We start from the raw sequence: 14889 nt of genomic DNA on the forward strand, positions 1-14889 counted from the left end.
AGTCACTGCCACCGCCATCGCCACCGCCTCTGCTACCTTTTCTACCATTGCCACTGCCACTGACACTTCGAACTTGGCACTTGGCACTCTGCTTGGAGGTTTGTTTTCGTTCGTTACGCTGCTGCTTGGCAAAGTGTCAATGTCCTTGCGCTGGCAAGTGTAACAAATTTGATTTTAAATTTGGATTTAATAGTTCATCGTTTATGGAATACAGCTACTGAATGCGACTCAAATTGAGGCAAGCAAGTCAAGCTTGTAGGATAAGCTCTTGGCAGAGCTTTAAAGCACTGTATTTTCCTCTAAGAGCTTTCAAAGTTGATAGAATCTTAGCTCAAATCCTTTTAAAAAATTAAGAACATTAGTCATTTTTTATAATTCATAGCAACACTGTATCTATTTATGTTTTTTAATAAGCATTATTGATGGGATTTAACTATTTACATTGTAATTTCGATTTCTTATCGAATCTTATCCTTCTAAGAGCTTTCAAAGTTGTTATAAATATATCTTAGCTACAATTTCTTTATGTTAATAAAAGTATACAAATATTTTTTTTATTCCCCTTAATAAAGTGCAGTATTTATTTAGATTGACTTTTAAGTTTTTATTAAGGCTTGAAAATTATAGTTGTTTTCTTCTAAGAGCTTTCAAAGTTTCTTGTATTTAAGTTCAAGCCCCTTTTAGGAAATTTTAATAATTTATTGCAATTTTGCAATTATTATGTTATTCTAATGGTCGTCTCTTAATATGCTTTAAAAATTTAAAACGTAATTTAAATGCTTTATTGAGCTTTAATGTACACTATTTGCTTCTAAGAGCTTTTAAAGTCGCTGGTACTTTAGCTCAGTCAACTCTTAGGCTCTTTTATAGTATTTATTGCAAGTCTGCAAGTCTGTTTATCTCTTTTTAATGGATATTAATAATATGCTTTAATGATTTAAATTGTAATTTAAGTGCCAAACACTCAAGCTAGATGCCAAACATTCACGGTCTATTAATGCTATTTTTAGATTTTACAGTTTCGAAGAACTTAGTGGCCACTAAAAGAGTTAATGTGCTTTTAAAGCAAAAATAAATCTGTGCTTTAATTATTGAATTCTACAATTATGCTCGAACCAAGCGTTGTCATTGTTTCAAAGTCACGAAATGTGTTTGGGTTAAAGGCATTCAGTTCATATCATTTATGTGCTTACAAAGCTGTTTGCACTGTGTGAGTGTGTGAGAAAAACTTGAGGATGCTCTAATACAATTTTAATAAAACTGTCACGCTCTTTTCCGGAGTGAATCAAGTGAGTGAGGAAAGGGCTGTTCGCGCTTTGCGAGTGGAGAGTTCCGCATTCGCAAACACAGACTTGGCGATTATTGCTTATTATGTGGCGGAATTAAATTGTGTTAGCGTGTGAAAAACGGAGGACACGAACGCACTTAAAGTAGCCCAGGTGTAGAATTATGAGCAATTTGTCGAAGCGTAAACACAGCAGCAGCAACAACCGCAACAGCAACAGCCAAGACAAATACCAATGGCCAAATGACATTGAGAATAGACATAAAAGTGGCCAAGAAGCATGTTCAGCTGATATTTCGCACCTTCTGTTTTTTCGCTGCTGTTGTCTTTGACTGTTAATTATTGTGGAATCTAATGACAATGGGAATGGCTTTAAGCATGCATATAATTCTTTTGTGATGCCGCCTCAATCACAGGGAATCATCCCCGTTCAGCTGATCTCATTACGTGCTCTTCTAAATGCAAATTAAATCAATATGCAAATCGCCGTCGTCGACGTTAATTTCTTATTGAGCTTCTTTCCGATTTGATGTTCTTAAGAACAACACCTAAACATTTCAATACGATATGTATTTAAGTTATATTGATATGGTTATGGTAGATGTTCGCTGCATATTCAAAAAACAAAAGCCGACGAATTGAGGAAGACAAACGTATATCGATCAAGCTGAGCCTTAAGCAAGTTCTCTATGCAAAAAATACACGTTCATAAATATAAATTAATTTATGCTCAACCCAAAACAACAACAGAAACAAAAAATTAGCAAACTTCAATCGGTTAATTAATATGAAATGAATACAAATCAATTTTGTTCCCCCGCGTAAAGCAATGATCGCTGAACAACAATAAAAAGCGCATAAAAAACGCCAAAATGATCGAGTTATAAACATAAATATGCATATATCGTATATAGTTCAGAATAACTTTGTCGTTATCTGATTCTCAGTCCGTTTAGAATCTCAGTTCTCAGGCTGAAATAATGCTCAGTTTTGCAATCATTAATTTCGTTTTATTGCCGGCACACTTCAGCACAAATCCATTTCAGAAACTGAATGAAACCATAACAAACTCCTTAATAAAATCATTTCGATTAAGAATACCCAGTAGTTTGATGGCTATCGGAATGGGGTGTGATGAAGGTGTAGCCATTAAATAATGGCATAAAAGATTATGTTAAAAAAGATTAAGAATATGATGTTCTATTAAAGAGAAAGAGATTATGAATATAATACTAACAGAATATCATCATATTAACAGAATATTATATTCTTAATGTCTTTGTGCCACATTTTAATGGCAACACTTACATCACAACCCATTAAAAGTATAACATATTGTTAATCTCTTTCTAGCATAATCTTTTCTGCCATCATTTAATGGCTGCATCCTCGTCTTTAAAATATTTGTAATAAATTACTAGCAATTAAATGATAAGCTAAAAGATTATGTGCGAAAGGGATTTAAAATAATATATGTTAAATTTATCATATTTGTGATTAAGTTAAAACCATACAAAATTAAAAATAATTTCTTAGAAAGAAGTTACATAACGAAAAGAATTCTTAAACTCTATTTTAAATACATTTTCGCAGCTATTAAAAATATTTCAACCAAGTCCCATTATGAATTTAAATGCTTTACAATCAAAACAAATTCTCAGAACTTGTAGCGTATTTTCTCTTTTAGCACTATTCTTAGTTATTTTTCTTTGGAAACTAGTTGGTGGGTAAACTTTTACTTTTGTTTATTGCTTTTGTCGCCAGAGAAGGCAACATCTTTTATTCTCGTAGACACGCTCATTAATTCAGCTGTCTGCCCAAGTGTTTTTCAGCCATTGTGCAACGGGTTTTTTCTACTTTTTGGCCGCATAGAACATTCAACATTTAAACTTTTTGGAGGTGTGTGTGGGTCTTTTAAAGTTCTGTCTATCAGCTCCTTTGCGGCACAATGTTTATTGATGAGCGCACATTAAGTGACAATGTCTTGTTTTGACTAAATATTCCTGCTTCCAAGCTGTAATTAATTACGCCTAATTTGAATCTGAATGTGACTTCAACTTGTAGTTTTTCGCTATATGTCTCTCTCTCTCTCTCTCTCTCTCTCACTTAGGCTTTGACTGTTTGCAATTGTCATGAAAATTGCATACAAAACTCGTCTATCTCAGACGGCGCATTTATAAGTGCCAGTTGAAAGGCTTCGAATGCAGCTCGAACTCAATTAAAAATCTTATAAATTGCTCTCTGCATCGCTTAACTATTCAAAATTGCGCATACGTCGTGTGGTGCGCACAGCATTTTAATTAAAATAAACACAAACAAAAAACAGAATAAACCACGAAGGCTGTTGGCCAAAAGGAAAATCACAAGCAACTGTATTTAATTTATGCTTTCGACTGCAATCATCAATTTTATTCTCTGTGTTTTTTCTACTTTTCAATAAATGCAACTAAAAATGCAAAAAAAAACTTTTTTCGTTTCAATGTGCAGCAATGGAAATAAATGTAAATATTAATAAGTCTACCAAAGAAAATATTTTTTTATTTAATAAATTTTATGTTAAATATTAAACTTAAATCACATATTATAATGTCAATATTATCATTGCAATTCAACAAGATAAACTCTGTCTGAAACATGTTTGAAATTATATAAAAATAATTAAAATAAAAAGTTTCTTTGAAATATATTTTTTTCAACTAATATTTTGCTTGTTTTTATTTTAATTAAAAATAGTTTAATCATTTTAAAATATGTGAATATCAATATAATTCAATTTGACAGCAACAAGATATCTTGTTCATTTATTAGCTAATTTCAGTTTATAGTTTTTTAATTATTGACAGACTCATCAAGTTTATAGCGTTACGAGTTGAAACGGCAAATTTAATATTGAAAAATATTCTTAATAATTAATTTTGTTCAGATCGTTAAATGTTTTGTATGGCTATGGAGGAGGGCTGGGTCCAAGTCAAATGGCTCGACACGGACAACTTACGCCCCATTCGAGTGGCATTTTGATCCAAGGCTTTGTCTTGGCAGATTGAATAATGATTCACCATTCACACCGACTGGACATGACTGACCTATGTTAATGCAACATATTAACGGTTATTTGTTATTTGTCAGAGTAATCAGAAAAAATGCAACAAGTGACAGCTGAATTTGCAGTCTCTGTCTGTCTGTGTGTCCCCTTCTTTTTCCCCCTCCTTCGCTGACTGCCAGTTGCTTGTCAATTTTTCACAACTTAACATTATTTGTTGTGTTTATCAAATATTATTTGTATTCTTCTTCTACATCTGCTGCTGCTGCTGCAGCCTTGTGGCCAAATGCTGTAAACTTCAATCTTTGGCTGCTTCAATAATTTGTATTTGATTTTTATCGATTCGTTCGTTTCCATTGCACTGCTTCTGCATTGGGTGTATTAGTTTTGAAAGTGTGTTTGCCCTGAATGAGAGAAATAAATACGAATTAAGATCATTTGCCACTTATGATCGTCATTTAACAAAGGGCATTCCGCGGTCTGCCTTCGTTTTAACTGCTGTTGTTGTGGCTTCCCTTTTGCTGATGTTTTCTTCTCTTTATTTTATAATCGCAATAATCTCATTGAAATCATTGAGCAAATGGACATTTTATGCGCATGCCTGATGAGATTAAAAACTTGAGAGCTACTGTGCAAAATTGTCCATTGTTGTTTAACGATTATTTCGAGCCATTGATTGATATGCGGCCATTATGATTTTTGCATATTAAGCAAATTTTTATGATCAAAATATGAAAATAAAATATTAACTTTTGCTATAAATGCTCAACTGTGTGTGCATTAGTGTGTTTTATTATTATGGTTGGGATCAGTTTCTGAGAGCCAACACGTGTTGCCAGAGAACTCAACTCGGGCTGCACATCAAGTTTTAAGTCAGAGTCTGGACATTAATCAAACGAAGCGAATCAATCGCAATATTGAGTTGACTATATGAATTTGCCATTGTTCTACGCTGTTTTGAATTAATTACAAAATATTATTTTACCATATCGGAAATACCAGAAATACATTCGTAAAAATCTAATAAATATCAATTATCAAAAAATAAAATTATAATATCAAAGGTACAATTTGTCATAAATATGCAAACATAATCGATGAGCAATGAGCGATTTTTGATTTTCGATTTAAATTCGCGAATATTCGCGAAACTTGTTTGTTTGTCACTTCGAAAACGGAGAAAGAGAACATTTTTCTGTGTGTGAAGTCAACAGACCAAAAACAGTCGTATAAACTTAATTGCGATCGTTAAGACACGAAAATTTTTCATTAATTGCGACTTTCACAATTAACTCAAACGCTGAAGATGGTCAACAGATTAATTTACAGAGATTCTAAAAACAGACTTGCCCCGGCCACATTCCACATTAAGAACCAAAGAGTTGAACCACTTAATGTTGCACTCTTGGGGATTTTCCTGCAGCGACATTCTTTGTCCATCTGTTTCTGACCTTGACTGTGGTCAAGTCTTGGGTAGCATCCACAGCAATGTGAAGATCTCACTTGCTGCCGCCTTCAAGGCCGTTTGTTGACGCTGCTGATGAAACTGAAGACGACGTCGACGACGACGACGACGACGATGAAGAAGACGAGCCGACAAAATAGAAGAAATTGCTCTGCGCTGCGAGCGTATGTTGTTACAAAATGTGGTTTAGACCCACATAATTATGGCCCAGAGAGCTACGTGTGTGATTACACACACATTTTGCTTTGTGACTTTGTCGGAACTACGCAACCAGATGACTGGCATCATCTCGTACAACACAACTCCCCATTCAAGTTCTCTTTTTTTTTAATTTTTTGTTGTGTAGCTCGCACTCTCTGCAGTCCAATTAAAATTTGGCTGTGGGTCAGCTGGCTATTAAACTGAATTTGTTGCGCCTTGATTTAGTGCGATAAAATGATATCGAAATGTGGTTCGACAGAAACCAGTTCAATCTGACTCTTCTCGATATCCAAGAAAATTTTTAAATAGTTCTAGTTCTCGCACAGCGATTCAGAAATTTTGAACGACTTGATTATGCCAAACTTATGTTAATCGCAAACGCCTTTTAGTGAGCCTTTGACGATGCGACGACAGCGCTCAATTACGTCAGCTTAGTGGCACGAGACCCATAACCTATAGAATCTATGGCCGCAGTCATTATCACGATTTTGGGGCCCCACAATCGGTAATCATATGCATATCCGCTTTTATGAGGGGAGCCATCACACCACGGGGTGCAATCACAACAAAGTTGCTCGATTTGGTTCATTGGGTTAACATACCCTGTATTGCTAGCTCTGGTTTACAGGGTATACTAAGCATTGAGCAAATAATTAGTTATTATTATGGATTATTGGCAAAACACTAAAGAATATACTGCACTATTGTATATACTACACAATACTAAATACTGAACTAAAGTAAATACTGTATAATAGTATATACTGCACAATACTAAATACTGCAAAATAGTATATACTGAATACTAGTATATACTGCACTAAAGTATATACTACATAATGGTATATACTGCACAATACTAAATACTGCATAATAGTATTATACTGAATACTAGTATATACTGCACTTATGTATAAAGTACATAATAGTATATACTGAATACTAGTATATTCTGCACTATAGTATATCCTGCATAATAGTCTATACTGCACTATAGTCTAAACTGCACAATAATAAATATTGCACTAAAGTATAAACTTTTCTGTAGTATACATACGAGTTTATCTTTTAAAGTGTAAAATTAAATAGAATATGAAAATGACAAATTTCTTGGGTCTGGCATACCCTTAAAGTGGACCTAGTCAATTATAGGGCATGTACATATAAAGTGAAATTAAATGTCAGTAAATTTCACAGTATTCTGAAATTATTAAAAATTCAATGATTCCACTTAGACTTAAAAACCGATCAATGAATATTTAAAAACACTTCAAATTTAATTAAATTTTTTTAATTTGCAAATTCCCGCTAAGTCAAGGAGAATCAAGAAAATTTTTTGACTGTTTAACAATTTCAAATTTAAGTATTTAAAGAATCTGACACTAAATACTCAGAGACAATATGTGAATATCTGTGGGCAATTCATCAATATCGTATAGCTTTACATTTAATTGATTGCTTCTTCTTGCCAAACAATGTGGAGTATGTTGTAGTCGAAGCATCGCTCTGTCGTTCAGTGTCATTCTTAATGTGTGTGTTCTTGGTTTCTTAATTTTTTCTATTTTTTCTTTTTATTTTTTGGTAGTCTCTCATGCGCATACGGTAGCTTAAAGACATTTGTCAGCTTCACTGATTAATAAAGCAGCATTGGAACTTGATCTGAGCATGTTTTAAGAATCCATTTACAACTTTTATAGATTTAATGGGCATTTTGGCACCACGACCACGAGCACAATCACAACCACGATCAATCGCAGACATTTTCAATTTTTCCGCTGCTGGCTGCTGGTTGTGGTGGCTTTTGGTATTTGCTTTTTCAATGATGAACTCGCGTATTCTAATTAATTTTAACCAAAAATGTAATTTAATTATCTAACATATTCGACAACAAAATACAGAAAAAAATACAAGTAAAAAACACAAGACAAGTTCGATATATACAAAAATATTCCACTCGCCACGAAATAGTTCTGACAATGCCAAAGACTTTAGTTCCGTTTGTCATAAAACTGCCGGTAAAGATCAAATTTGATTTTATATTATGTTATTGGCTATTTAGTTTTATAGTTTTGTTGTCTCACCCACATTTCGGCTTTTCAGTGTGGAGATTTTAAATAAATTATCACATTTTTTAAATATTTCCCAAACAAATTCGAGCACCAAAAATAGTTCAACGCATTCGCATTATGCAGCTCTTCAATAAATTTAAATCGTTTTCATACTCTATTAGGTAAATGTAGTTTTGTGAGTTGAGCTGCAGATTAAGTTTTTTGTTGTACCCCCAAAAAGGAATGTAGAGTATTACTTCTTTCTATGCAAATTAGTCGCAATCTTTCTATGGTCAATCGAATAATATAAATGCTATTGGTAACAACCTGCCAGGGTATTAACTCATAAACAAATATATTATTTTTAAAGACTTTTGAACTACTGTCTAAGCTTTATTAATTATTCTTTTGTTTGCTTTGAAACAGGATTCGAATAGGAACAGTTTATCATATCATTTAAAGTTCAATCAATCTTATATTATCTTGATGCCTTGATCTAGTGAAAGGAGCCTGACGTCAGCTCTAAGTATAGAGCTTATGCTGATTCACTCCCATTAGAAATATCCGTATCATAAATGCTTAACCACTACTCATAATCAATGCAGTGGAAAGACACATGAGTAAAGCCCCTTCTTGGCCTCCATGCATTCTCGAGCGAGAAGTCATAGCGCCAAAAAGAAAAAAACAATAAAATCAAATGACCTAGGCCTTTGTTTTGGTTAGTTCAATAACCCATGATGGATATTGTTATACTTCTAGCTAAATGCTAATAAATGAATATGAATCACAGGTGCAAAGTTGTGAAATGGTTCAAATTTAAACGTTATCGTTAATCAATAACTATCGCTTCGATTCTTTTAAGTATTTATAAGTTTTTCTTTATATTAAATCTTTAAAGATGAATCTGAATTACAAATAGTTGTGTAAAATCTTTAACTACAATCAATTCAAACTATTTGCAATCGTTATCGTTAATCGATAACTTTCATTTCCAACATAAGTATTTATATGTATAACTCGAGAATATGTTTTAAGCTTACATAATTTAAGCGAAACTTGTTTATATTTCATATCGACATGAGATTATTTTTTATTTAAATACGTATTTTATTTTAATTCTGGAATTTCTAGCATTAATTTAGTTAAATGCCCAAAACCGGTAACGAGACAAATAACTTGTTCTGATTCTAGGGTCCATATATAGTATATGTGTTACCTGTACCATCCACCAAGCAGCTCGGGTCACTTTTTGATAAATTCAACCTTAATATTTTTTGGCTATTTTTGTTCCGAAAATGTTCAAAGAATTCGCGTGCCAATTGTTTATATAATTATATTGCGGGGTTTACTCGCAGTTAAGATCGATAATTTAGACAAACTTGTTGCCATCATTTTCACAGCTCTGCGAATTATTGATTGTACATTATAAAAATCAATATTTTATTTCTGGAATTTCTAGCTTTTATTTTGGCCAAAATAAAAATGCCGCAAAACCTGTCTAAGGCGATGATACTCTAATAAATATTTATGTATACCTCTCAATAACATGTTATGACATGCTAAACATTCGGCTAGGAGGGACTTGGAGATTGCCCAAGTACAGACCATTCATTCAATCACATTGTTTAATCGAATTTCACAAAGTGAATGCACTCATTTGGCTTTTTGAACTCGACATAACAATAATGCTCCATTTCAAATAGCAGCCACACTCACAAAAAACAAGTAAGAAAGTTACAGTCGAGTGTGCTCGACTGTGGGATACCCGCTACCCATTTTTAATAAGGGCAAAATATTGCGGTATTATTTTCAAAATATACCGAAAATACTAAAAAAATACTAAAAATATACCAAATTGTATGTTTGGTATATCGATACAGCACACCATTCAAAATATACCATAGACGGCACAATGTACCAGATTGTCGGCCAAAGCAACTCAGACCCCTAGTAAGTAGGCGTTTTTGCCCATACAAAAGTATTTCTTTAATAACATCCACAATTTTTATCTGATCGCAACCAAATTTTCAGGGATCATAACTACTATAGTAATTATAGTATATACCAAAATTCACAACTCTAGCTTCAAAATTACGCTTGTTATTCGATTTTTTTGATTTGCGGGGGCGGAAGTGGGCGTGGCAAAAATTTGAAACAAACTTGATCTGCGTGCAAACATAACAAATGCTGTCGAAAAAAAATTATAGCTCTATCTCTTATAGTCTCTGAGATCTAGGTGTTCATACGGACGGACGGACAGACACACAGACGGACAGACGGACAGACGGACATGGCTATATCGTCTCGGCTGTTGACGCTGATCAAGAATATATATACTTTATAGGGTCGGAGATGCCTCCTTCTACCTGTTACATACATTTCCTGCCGGCACAAAGTTATAATACCCTTCTACCCTATGGGTAGCGGGTATAAAAAGGGAGACTGAAATGCGTTAATTATAATGTGCATTTGATTTGCGAATCAGTCTGCTATTGACCCGACAGCTACTGTCCAACAGCTGTCCGGTAATTGCTCAATAATACCCCATGTCTATATATTGCTTTCATCAGTGGGCATTAGGGCGTCTCGGAGGCCTTAGGTCTCGGCTGGCCCAATAAAAACAGACCGCAACCTCGGACAATAGAAAACTCGATCAGAGTTTGTTGCAATCTCTCTCACTCGCGTAAATTGGAAAAAAAGACTTTGAAAATTTCGGAATATTCAACAAACAACCCACAAATGATAAGCTTTAACTATGACTTGCAGTTGAATTGGTTTGAATTGCTGAAACTTTTCGATGCTGCTGGCATTATCATCAAGCATACTATTATTGTACTCGCAATCGTGGTAAAGTGCGAAATGTCGATGCTACCTTGACCTGCTTCACAAACTTGGTTGGCAAAAATCAAGCAGAACGCTCTATTAAACCCCCCTGAATGACCTCATTAAATTGTCATCAATTAACCATTTATTGTTAGCAAGTGATAAGCGTAGCGTATCAAAAAACTCATCTCTGCTTTTTGGCACATGCAAAAAGCCACCGATTTATAATTAGCGAGATCTTAAAAACGTTACGAATCCAGTCGGAAGACAAATTGTATTAAATTTCGATTGCAACATAAATTGGTGTGTTACGGTTTTTCAGTTGATACCACATGGTTAACAATATATTTCAAGTTGGTAGCTTAATTTCTCCATGCTTCGTGTTGTTCAACTGGGTCTCTTGACTTGATTCCGACACTGTCTTTTATTTTTTGTGGCTATAATTTATTTTTTTTTGTTGCGAATGTCTTGGTCAGGCATCATGATCAATATTTAATTTTGTTAATTAATTGTTTTGTTTATCTTGTTTAAAGTATTCGCATTTCTGAGCATCATCAACAACTGGTGGCTGTTCAATGTTTGCCTATGATTCAGCCATGTCTCTCTCTGTCTCTCTGAATATCTGTTAAACAAATGTGGCAATGACTTTGCGATGTTGTCTGTGACGTTTCGGTTAGAACATCTACCCGGATTTTGTTAGCGGCATTAATTGCTAGCCTTTAATGCGTTGGAATTTAATTGTTTCCCAGCCAACAAACTTTTTTTCGTGTATAAAGTAAATAGTAGTATCGCAATAATAATAAAATCCCCCGCTAAAAAGGAAACTGCGGGCATAGACAAAAAGATTTGCAAAAATATTTTAGCTTTTTGACAAATTGCCTGTTTGATTAAATTGAATTACCTACCGTATAGAATACGAATAATCATAATAAAACAAAAATACTACTACTTATATTTGCCTAATTCTTTCAACTGCAAAACCAACAACAAACAAACAAAAAATCAATTAGCTGCTGGTCTTAAAATTCCACTCGAAAATGCAAAATAGCCCACAGAATACACTAAAACAAAAGGCAACAACAAAGCGGAAAGACTTTCAGAATAGTCGTAAGACCAAAAAACGCTCCCTCTGCTACGCCCCCTCTGCTGCCCATCAGACATCAGTCTCTGCTCTGTTTAAGCTTGCACGCCCGCACTAGAGTCAACCATCGAGCCATCGAGTCACCAGCGTTGCCACCTGGCAAGAGATCTTGCTCTCTCGCACAGTTGCTCCTCAGCCGCTCTCTCGCTGAGAGCAGCAGCAGAGTGTGCGCGCTGCCAACGAAAGTGAGCAAGAAGCGCAGCAGCAGCAGCTTTGGCGTTGGCGTCAGCAGATGCTACGCTGCTTGTTGCTGCTGTTTTGTTATTGTCGTCTTCTGCTTAATTCCACTTGTTCGCATCTTACAGCAGCGCCAACGCCGGCGTCGACGTCGACGTCAAACTATTGTGTTTCGCTGTGTGGCTTGGGTGCTGCGCGTCAGAAGCTGCGACGTTGGCGGCGACGCTGGCGCTTCTGAACGTTTGCTGGGCCGCATATAAAAACGACGAACTTGGTAAAAATATTCACAATCATATTGAAGTATTGAAGTTGTACGTGCGTTCTCCAAATCGTTCAGTTTTTGTGCGAGTTACCCAAATAACACTAAATACAAAATACAAAAATATTTAACTGAGTGCTCAGACATAACCTAATTTACCAAAAACAGAGACAATTTTTAAAGAATAAAAATATTAAATATCAAAATTATATTAAAAACGAACTCTAAAGTTTAAAGACTTTGTGATGCAATTTTGTGAACAAGTGACAAGTGCCAGGCCCAAAGGATATTTAGTATAAAGCATAACTAACTATATTTTGAGCTTTGCTAAGGATATGGAAGATATCTTCTATCTATAAAAAGTCACACATACACACCCACACACACACACACATAGACACATATTTTGTGCCCTCTCAGTGTTTGCAGTGTCATTGCAACCGAAATGAACCGTAAATTGTGCCGTGACTTTTGTTTTGTGGTTGAAAATTAAATTCATTTGCGGTTGATTGATTGATGGATGGTTTGATTGATTCAGCCAACCACACAGTTGCACTCGCAGTCACAAACCCTAGCTACCTAGCCAACGTCCGTCCGTTTGTCTGTCCGTCCGTCTGTCTGCCTGTCTTGGCTGTGCATTGTGTTTAACTCACTTGAAATTTATTTGCTAGAGATGCGATCTGAACTTTGCGCCGTTGTTGCAAAATTGCATGCAGCAGTAGCAGCATCAGAAGAAGAAGAAGAAGTAGACAAACATTTGCTGTTTCTTATTTTAATTTATGTGAAAAATCAGGCACAGAATCCAAACAGCTTAAGAGCTAACCAAACACACATAGACGGAAGTCACATACTTTCCAGCACCAGCAGCAGCAGCTTAGTCAAACAAATTTGCATATGTATTTGTATGTCCAGGCAGAACCACTAGAACCACTGGAATCACCACTGGCCATTAGAACGTCCGCATTCATATGTCCGTGTAGTAGACAAGTCAAAACAAAGCACACTGAATTAATGTGCTGCATTTCATTAGCAACTCTGTAGTTAGTTTATTTGGTTGTTCTAACACCACAAAACAAAAAAAATTAAATACTAAATTGATCAAAATAAGAAAAAAAGCGCAAGCAAACAATCAAGTTCGTTGCCTAAGTCTTTTGTTTCGCCATGTCCATCAATTCTACCCCCGCCGCAGCGCCTCGCATTGAAATGTGTGTCAATGAGACATTTCATACGAAACGTCCGCCTCGAGGCGGGAGAATTCCCCAACCAATTATGAATTTGCGCATCAATCAGAGATTTTTGAAGCGAGAGCGAGGGAGAGCGCAAAGCAAAGCGTCAATTCTGAGCGCCTTATTATATTTTATACTATACTATATAGAGAGAAAGTATTAGAAACTCGCCAAATTGCCAGCTTTTTAATGAGCGCAAAATCACACACACAACAACAAAAAAACAAACGAAAACAAAAAAATCGCATAACATATTTTATGCAAATTGGCAGCAAACTGCGATTTGTTGTGGTAAAAACCAACAAATTGTGATTTGTTTTTATTTATATCCAAGCATATCCATATCGATATCTACATCTATATCTGTTTGTGTGCCATACACGCTGTCGTAGGGTGTTATTTATAGCATTGACTCATGTCGCACGCATCCCACCAAAAATCAAATGTGTTTGGTTTAGTTCTAAATCTTGTTTATGTTTTCAAATGTAAATCTACTTTTGTTTGTTTTCTTGAGTCAGCATTCAGGATTTAGTCAACTCTGTGTGTTCTAAACAGGTATGCGACTACTTCGATGTCACTTGTCTGTTTATCTGTTGTCAGTTGTCTCTTGTCAGCACTTAGCTACTGATACGTCCTGTCCAAACAAATTGAAACTGCGCGTATCGACTAAACGCAAAATGCAAATGAATCAACATCAAGTTTGTCAATTTAGACGCTAACTTGTCAGCTGCCATCAATTATGAAATTGCCGCCACAGCCGCCACGAAGAGGGAATCCGAGACGCTGAGAACTCTGACCAAACGTTGCGTCTATTTTTTTTTGCGTAATCCAAGCGGCCAAACCGCTTGGCCAAATGCCTTAATGAATCGACAAAATAGACAAAGAGGCAGCCAGACAGTCAGACAAGCAGCTAGACAGATGAACAGACAGACACACAGACGGACAGTTAGTTAGACGTATCCAACAGATACATCAACTCCAACAGCAGTCGCTTGGCTTTGTAATTTATCTGACTTAGAATCTTTTGACAAATTGCACAGCAGCCGCTGCGCAGGGGGCGAACAATAATGTGATTAAACATATACTATCTATATATATATTTCGTAGACTTGTACACATCAAGTCTTGGGCATATCTTTGGCCAGTTTTCGGAAGTCTGTTTGGCCAAAACGAGTTGGACTTCTGAAATTCCTTTGCGCAAACAACTTGTAGACAAGCGCCCAA

Source organism: Drosophila sulfurigaster, chromosome 3 (assembly GCF_023558435.1).
Source record: "Drosophila sulfurigaster albostrigata strain 15112-1811.04 chromosome 3, ASM2355843v2, whole genome shotgun sequence".
Lineage (NCBI taxonomy): Eukaryota > Metazoa > Arthropoda > Insecta > Diptera > Drosophilidae > Drosophila > Drosophila sulfurigaster.